This window comes from Chrysochloris asiatica, unplaced genomic scaffold (assembly GCF_000296735.1).
Source record: "Chrysochloris asiatica unplaced genomic scaffold, ChrAsi1.0 scaffold00399, whole genome shotgun sequence".
In the NCBI taxonomy this organism is placed as follows: Eukaryota; Metazoa; Chordata; class Mammalia; order Afrosoricida; family Chrysochloridae; genus Chrysochloris; species Chrysochloris asiatica.
The window spans coordinates 802371-811033 of NW_006408917.1; the positions used below are offsets into that span (position 1 = coordinate 802371).

Consider the following 8663-nt stretch of genomic DNA (forward strand, 5'->3'; position numbering starts at 1 on the left):
TATAAATAAAAATACGATTTTTTCTTGTAATTGAGACCAATCATTAGAATATATATAGAATGATATATTTTGTTAATGTGTTCAACTGCTATGGTGTGTGTGTTGCTCTAATATTGGAGATTTGGCACTGGTATTTTAAATATCAGCAAGGTCAACCATGGTAGACTGTCTTCAGCTAAGCTTCCAGACAAAGATAAACTAGAATGTACAGGCAGACCACTGCTGAAGGGTCAGCTACTGAAACCCTTATTAATAGCAGAAAAACATTGTCTAGTATAGTGTCTAAAGATGAGCTCCTCTGGTTAGAAGGCACTCCAAATACAACTGCAGAAGACATGCTTTCTCAAAGTTGGTGGTGGAGGTGGTTGTGAGCCATTGAGTTAGTGATGACTCATAGGAATCCTATAAAGGGTTTCCAAGACTGTAAATTTTTAGGGGAGCAGAAAGCCTCTTCTTTCTCCTGATCTCAAAGTACAGTGGACCCTGATCACATGAATGGAGCAAAGCATTCAGAATGTTCATTTGCTGATAGGAAAAACTCAAAATAAGAAGAAGCAGCTGCATACATCTGTTTATTATTGATATGTGAAATGTATGAAATATGAATCAAGGAAAATTGAAAGTTGTCAAAAATAAAATAAAGCACATAAAGATCACTATTCTAGGCTTTCGTGAGCTGACATAGCTTGATATTGGTCATTTTGAATTGGTCAATCATATGGTTTAATGCACAGGGAAAGACAAAGAGGAGTGTTTTCACTTTCATATAATAAATAGCATTTCAAGATATATATTGAAGTACAACATGTCTGTGGTGGATTATATCCATACAACTGTAAGGAAGACAGAGTCCTGGTGTGGCTCTGTAGAATAAGTACTGGACTACTAACTGCAAGGCTTTTGGTTCAAACTCATTATTTGTTCCTTGGAAACCCTATACATGGTCACCATATGTCAGGGATGATTCAACAGCACTTAAGAGCAACAACAAGGAAAACAAGTTAATGTCACCATTTTTCAAATGTATGCACCAATCACTAAAGCCATTGATGATTAAATTGAAGAATTCTACCCACTTCATCAAAGGTTGGAATCAAAGAGGAAGAATCAGTAGTTGGAAAAGATGACCTTGGTGATTTAAATTATGTTGGAAATTTCATAATAATCTTTGGAAGACCAGTAACTTATTCATGGCCAATACTTTTTTTAAAAAACAACCTGAAATTTGGCTGTATATATGGACCTCACCAAATGTAATACATATTTGTGGGAATAGACAATGGGCAGACTGTGGAACAGACTACAATTGTTCATATACAAGTTAAGGCAAAAGCTGAAAAAACTGAAACAACTCCATAAGAGCGAAATATAACCTCGAGTATATCCCACCTGAATTTAGAAATCACCTCAAGAACAAATTTGATGCATTAGACACTAATGACTGAAAAAACAATGAGATCAAACAATCACAAGACTGGCACAGATCAGGAATTTTTATTTTCTGTTGTGCATATGATAACTATAAGTTAGAACTGACTCAACAGGACCTAATAATAACAGGGAGTTATATAATATTATACTTTATATTATACAACTATGAAAAGAACAATCTAAAAATACACTAGAAAATATGGCTGAATATTAGCAAGATGAGTTTAAGTGAAATAGCCTGAAAGAAAGATAAAAGACTTGATATATCATACTTTAAGATTCCTTTTATGAAGTTCAATAATAAGCAAAACTAATCTATGTAATTCAGCTATTCAAACAGATAACTTAGGGAAACCTATTGTGATGGGAGTGGGTGCTGCACACAGGGTTTCCAGTAATGTTCCACTACAAAATTGGAATGTTTACTATACAAAAATGCCCAACTTTGTGATTTTTGTCTAAACTGGCTAATAAGAAATGTACCATTTATTATTGTATGAATTATGGTGTAGCACTGTAGTATACAAACTGGGCTAAACAAAAAGCTGGCAGGTCAAACTCACCAGCCATACCTTGGAAACCCTACATAGGGTAGTTCTGGGTAGATAACAACACTTAACAATAGCAGCAGTAACATGGTAACATTATTAAAACGATTCCATTATTAATGTACTATTGAATACATTTTTCAATTCCCTCATATTCATCTGAATAATAAATAAGAATCTGATTCAAGCCATGGTATTTTGAACAGCCTCATATGAATGTGAAAGCTGGACAATGAATAAGGAAGACTGGAGGAGAGCTGATGCTTTTGAATTATGAGTTTTCCAAAGAATATTGAAAGTATCATGGATTGCCAGAAGAACAAACAACTCTGTCTTGGAAGAAAAATGCTCCTTAAAAGTGAGGTTGTGGAGGGCTCTTTCAGTTCCAGCCCGACCAATAGGCGGCGGTGGCAGTCACACTGTCTCAGAACAGAGCTTGCTTGCTTATGCGAACTTTAGGCAATACAGTGGGTGCACAAGACATGACTTTCCATTCCATCATGCCATAAGCATCCCGGCCCTGCCACGGGACCTGTAGCTACCACCTAGTCAGAGGACCCAGCGTGTGTTCAAAGAGCAAAGACAAAAACAACTCAAGCAACATTTATTAAAAAGAAAAACACTTTTTGAATATAAATAGGAAATCAGATATTATCCAGGTGAATAGAATCTGTTCTAATTGTCCTGAAGTTTATAGCTAGCAGAAAATAGAATGTGATGACATCCAAGGACGACATTCAAAATGGAACAAACATCCTGAAACTTAAAACAAAAAAGGCTAATAAAGAAAACACTAATAGACCCACACACAGAAAAAAAAAAAAGATGTAATATGGGAAAAAAATGTATTCCTTCAAAATCTTCCAATGAATTAACCAATTCAACTTTAGAAATTGATAAAAATAATTTTGAGGATGGTAATCAATCTCTTCAGTTGTTATAAATTGAAGATGATGTTCCAAATCAACTTATGACATTTAGCCAGGAATTTCACTTAAAAAAATAATTAAAAGACATAAAGGCCCACAGAAAAGTTGAAGCAAGAAGCTAATATGCCCAAGAAACTTATGCTTGGGTCTTACTGTGGCCAAGTTGTTGGATCTAAGGTTAATTTATTCAGAAAACCTTTACAAGTCAAAGATGAGAGTTCTGCAGAAAACAAGAAACTTTCAACTAACGTCTCTAATGCCAGCAAGCCTCAGCCTCTGATCACGAGCAGTGTACCGGTGAAAGGTAACAGAGCCTAAAATGTGACAAACATCACTAAAATTGGAAGCACTGCATCTCAGAACAAACTTGTGCAAGCTCCTATTAGAAGCCACTATGATAGTGGTCAAGACAAGGAGAGACAAAGCATCATCAGAGCCTCTGCCAATTTTACAGTTCAGAAAGGGCTACATAGAAAATAATTAGTCCAATTAAAAACTGAGGTTGTTGTTGTTAAGTGCTGTTGAGTTGGTTCCAACCCATAGCAACCCTCTAGAGGGTTTCTAAGGAGCAACTGGTGAGCTTGAACCACTAACCTTGCAGTTCAAACTGATGGTGCAGCCTAGCGCATTAACTGATGTACCTACTGTTAAAACCAGTTTTCAGGGCATAAAAATAAATGAGGCACAATCAAAAAGAATACCATTTGGAAATGTAACCAAACCTGCCTCATCTTCTAATACCAAATTGATAGAAAAGTCAAAACCACCAACCAGCGAAGACATACTATAGCAGCAAAGACAAATGTCAATAATAAATCTGCTCATCCCAAAGAAACTGCAGAACAGAGAAAAGCTCATCTGACTGAGTGGAAAGCTGACAAAGGGAGAGTGCTGAAAAGACTTTCTAGCTCAATCGATACTCAGCCTCAGCCAGAAGGACAAAATGGAAACTCAGTCAGATCCTTTTGGACCACCATGGCAGAAGAAGATGAACAAAGATTATTTCCTGAAAAAGTAAACAAGACATTTTCTGAGTGCCAGAACCTGATTAATGAAGGAAGCCCAAAAGAAGAAATATTGGTCACACTGAATGACATAATTAAAAATATTCCAGATGCCACAAAACTTGTTAAGTATTGGGTTTGTGTTGCACATCTTGAACCTGTCACAAGTCCTATAGAAATATCATTGCCATCTATGAAAAGGCCATCCTGGCAGGAAAGCAGCCTATTGAAGAAATGCAACATGCAATTGCAGCTATTTTAAGCAAGAAGAGTGGAGACAAAAATAATTTTGGAGAGAATATTGAGGGTGCTTGTGCAACAAAGCAACAAGTCCAAGAAGTTAACATTGACGATCTAGGTGTTCATCTAGAGCCAGGAAAACTGGAAATGGAAAATATTCGTGGAAGTGCTGTGCTTCATGATTGTGATAAAGAGCAAGAAGACTAAACAACAAATCCAGCTAATTATGTTAAAACACCTGATAAAGAAACCAGGGAGAGTTGCTTGATTAAATTTAATGTATCTACTAAGCCATACTTACAAAGCTCAAAAAAGAAGATTTGGTTTGAAGAAATAAATTCTATATTTAAAAAGATGACATTTCTAACACCAGTAAGACGTTCTCAGTGTCTTCAGGATGAGACTTCTAAATTACCAGATATGGTAAAGACCACTATCCTGTGTGCCTTCTCTAGAGAAGTTAACAGAGTTGTGAAGTGAAACTGATGCTTTTGTATGCTGGCCTAATGCAGCACCATGCTGTATGTACTTGGAAATCAAAACAGCAGAGGAGAAATTAAGTTGGAATAAGGAAAGGGAAAAAAAAAGTGAGATTGTGAAGATTCTGTCTCGTGAACTTTGGACATGCTATCAAGAAAGAACAGTCTCTGTAATACAAAGCCATGTTTGGTAAAGTTTGGGTCAGCTAAAAAGAGAAAGATCACCAATGAGATGGATTGACACAATGGCTACATTAATGGGTTTATACATAAGAAAAATTGTGAAGATGATGCAAGATAGAACTGTGTTTAGTTCTGCTTGGAAAGCATCACCATTGATTGGAACCAATTCAATTGTGCCTAACAACAAAACAAAAATGTATGTTTATATTATGAACTTTAAACTCTTTTATATAATTGTTATTGTTGTTGTTTTACCTTTTATTGTGAATTAAGTGAAGGTTTACAGGCACTATGGGCCACACCAGCTGCCCCTTGGAAACTCTGTACAGGGTCACAAAGGGTCCGAACTAACTCGACGGCACTTAACAACAAAATTACTTGACTGAAAGTTGTCCCCACTACATACCTAGCTACTGTGTGATTGAAAGAGTGTGTGTTCCTTTCCAGACTTGAAGGGTGGTCGGGGGCCACTTTCTCAGGTTCCTCCAGTCTATTTCTGATCAGTAAACCCTGTCTGTTTTTGTTTTTGTTTTTTTCATATAATTTTGTGTTTTGTTCCACACATTATGCCATTCTATCCAGGACCTTCCAATGTGATCCCATTCAGAGCAGTTGGTAGTGGTAGCTAGCCACCATCTAGTTCTATTCTCAAGGTCATGGAGACTGATGTTCACATAAAAGCTCTTTTGGAAATGCATCTATTGATATTTTTCATCAAATTATCATTTACCAGATTACTTATTACTATCAAAATATGGATAATGAAATTGCCAAATCAAAATAATTTATGTTACATGTACAATTTGTTTGGGAGTGAATATTAGTTGGCATAAATAATTGTCTGAAAATTTAGTAGCAATGTAACAGATAAGGCTTTGTCCACTTGTATATAAAATTGTAGTTGTTTCTCATTTTTTGTCTCAAGAAAAACATCAAGCTCTTTCCTCTTTACCTAACATCATCCCAGACCTTTCTCACTTGTTGCCTCCTAGCATATTTTTCCTATATAATTTATATGACTGTGAAATTTTCATTGTGTGCATCTTGGCTTCAATATTGCTATCTTCATAGAGGCTATGATAGATGATTCCAGAATTAAATAACTGTCTCCACTGTTAACGTTTATGATGCATCATTATAAGACTGTGCTGCTTGTATATCAAGTAGATGGTAAAATGACTTTATCTTTATCCTATTGGTTGCTATGGAAATAATTTCTGTCTTATCTGAGAATCTTCAAGATTTATGGATTCCTCAAAGATCCTGGGAAAATCATGCGAACTTCTGCACTAAGACAATATTATTACAACATAAACACAACATTTTACTTTCCTTCACTAGATGTTCTTTATATCGTGCACAACTCTATTGCGATTTTTCTGCAAACTTGTTATTAATTCCTGCAATATTGCTATTGATATATTCTCATCAGTAAACAATTCAAATACTAATTCTCTAATTTCTCATAGCAATATTGAAAATGATAATCAGTATTTTCTAAGGCATATGTATGTCAGTATTTATTAGTCTATGTTTCATTAAATATTCATAATTATGACCTACTCAGCAAGTAATTCTTAATTAACAAATGAGCCACTATTCCCATTTTAATTTCAAAATTACTTTTTTCTTTTTCATATCATAATAAAATTTCTGTGCTTTCAAAAAAAATCCAAAAAGAAACATAACAATGCAATTTATTATTAATATATGAGGAAGGCAAGATTGGTTAGGATTAAACTATATTAATGTTTAACTTGATTAGCATTCATATGAGCAAACAAAATAATCTAATAAAAATAGAAAATATCTCAAAATACATAAGCAGATTTGATCTCTTAGAATATTTCAATGTATTTGAGTCTGGTTTTATTATATATGGGTGCTTGTGAAAACCGAATATGTAGCCTTTTTGAAATAGTATATACAATGAGATATACATATTTGAAATTAAGTTTATTCATAGTATTTCATACACTGTTTATCATGTATATATTTACTTTAATTGAAATATCCAGTATCCTTAATAAAAATGTAAATTATTATGTGCAGTTGGTAGGTACTGAAAAGTTTGTTTAGACTTATTTCTTGTTGTCGCTGTTATTATTAAGTGACATTGATTCAATTCTAATTCATAAAGACCTTATGCACAACAGAATGAAACACTGCCCAATCCTGTGCCATCCCCACATTGTTGCTGCAATTTCGTCATTCCACCTCACTGGGGGTGTCTTCTGTTTTTGCTGACCCTTCATATTACCAAGCATGATTTCCTTCTCCAGGGATTTGTCACTCCTAGTAATATTGTCAGAGTATGAGAAACCAAGTCTCACTACCCTGTCTTCTAAAGAGCATCTGGTTGCATTACTTTGAAGACAGATTTGCTTGTTCTTCTGGCAGTCCATCATACTTTCAATATTAATCTCCAGCACCATAATTAATATGCACTGATTCTTCTATGGTCTCCCTTATTTATTATTCAACTTTCACATGCATGTAAAGCCATCGAAAATATCACGGCATGGGTCAGATGTACCTGAGTCCTCAGAGGGATCTCTATGATCTTTAACACTTTAAAGACATTTTTTGACAGCAAATTTGCTTAATGTATTATGTCATTTGATTATTTGACTGCTGCTTTCATGAAAGTTGATTGTGGATCCATGTAAAAAGAAGTATTTGACAACCTCAATCTTTTCTCTATTTATCATTATACTATTTAAGGAGACCTGGTGTGGCACTGTGGGTTAAGCATCAGACTACAAAGCCATTTGAACTGCAAGGTTGGCAGTTCAAGCTCACCAGTTGCTCCTAGGAAACCTTTACAGAGTTGTTATGAGTCGGAATCAACTCAACAGCACTTTACAAAAACAGTTTATTGGTCCAGTTGTGAGGATCCTTATTTCACTTACACTGAAGTGCAATTCATACTGAAGGCTGTAGTCTTGATCTTCATGAGTAATTATTTTATGTCCTCTTTGATATAAGCCAACAGGATTGTATCAACTGCAAATCACAGGTTGCTAATGAGTCTTCCTCCAATCCTGATGCCACATTCCATTCTTCTTCATATAAATACAGCTTCTCTGGTTATTTGTTCAGCATAAAAATTAAATAAGTAAGGTGAAAGATTGAATCCTGACCCACATCTATCCTGAATTTAAACCATTCAGTATCTACTGTTCTAACAACTGTCTTTTGGTCTCTATATAACTTCCTCATTAGCATAATTAAGTGTTCTGGAATATCAATTCTTCACAATGTTATTCATAGTTTGTCATGATCCACACAGTCGAAAGCTTTTGCAACCCAATTTGCTTAAGTACAAAATGTTACCCAGTTTTGCATCAACCCCACAACCACTGCCATATTTGAAATCAAGATAGTAGTCAATGTGATAATATATCTCACTGAGTGTCATCTTCATTGACCCTTTACTGCTATTGCTGCTGTGTGCCATAAAGTTAGTTCCAACTTCTAGAGACCAACTTCTAAGGAGTACTGATGTGGCACTGTAGGTTAATGTAATGGACTGCAATGTCAGTTTGAACCTAAATGTTGGCTGCTCAAGCTCACCAGCTATGGGTCAGGGCCCACTCAAGGATACTTAACAATAATAACAACAATACTAGGGTTTTTGAGTCTGTTAATCTTTGTGGGAGTAGAAAACTCTATCTTTCTCCTGACCTGTTACTTGTTATTGTTAAGTACTGTCGAGTTAGTTCCGACTCATAACAACCCTATATAAGGTTTCCAAGGATAGGTTGATTGGTTTGAACTGCCAATCTTGTGGTTCAAACCAAACTTGCTTTATTTGACAGCACCATACAAGGTCTCCTTTTACTATAG

At 35.2% G+C, this 8663-nt stretch overlaps 1 pseudogene; it reads left to right on the plus strand.

Moving 5' to 3' along the window:
* Window positions 1-4825, plus strand: part of LOC102831848 — an 8925-nt pseudogene extending 4100 nt beyond the window's left edge.
* Window positions 4826-8663: the final 3838 nt, after the last annotated feature.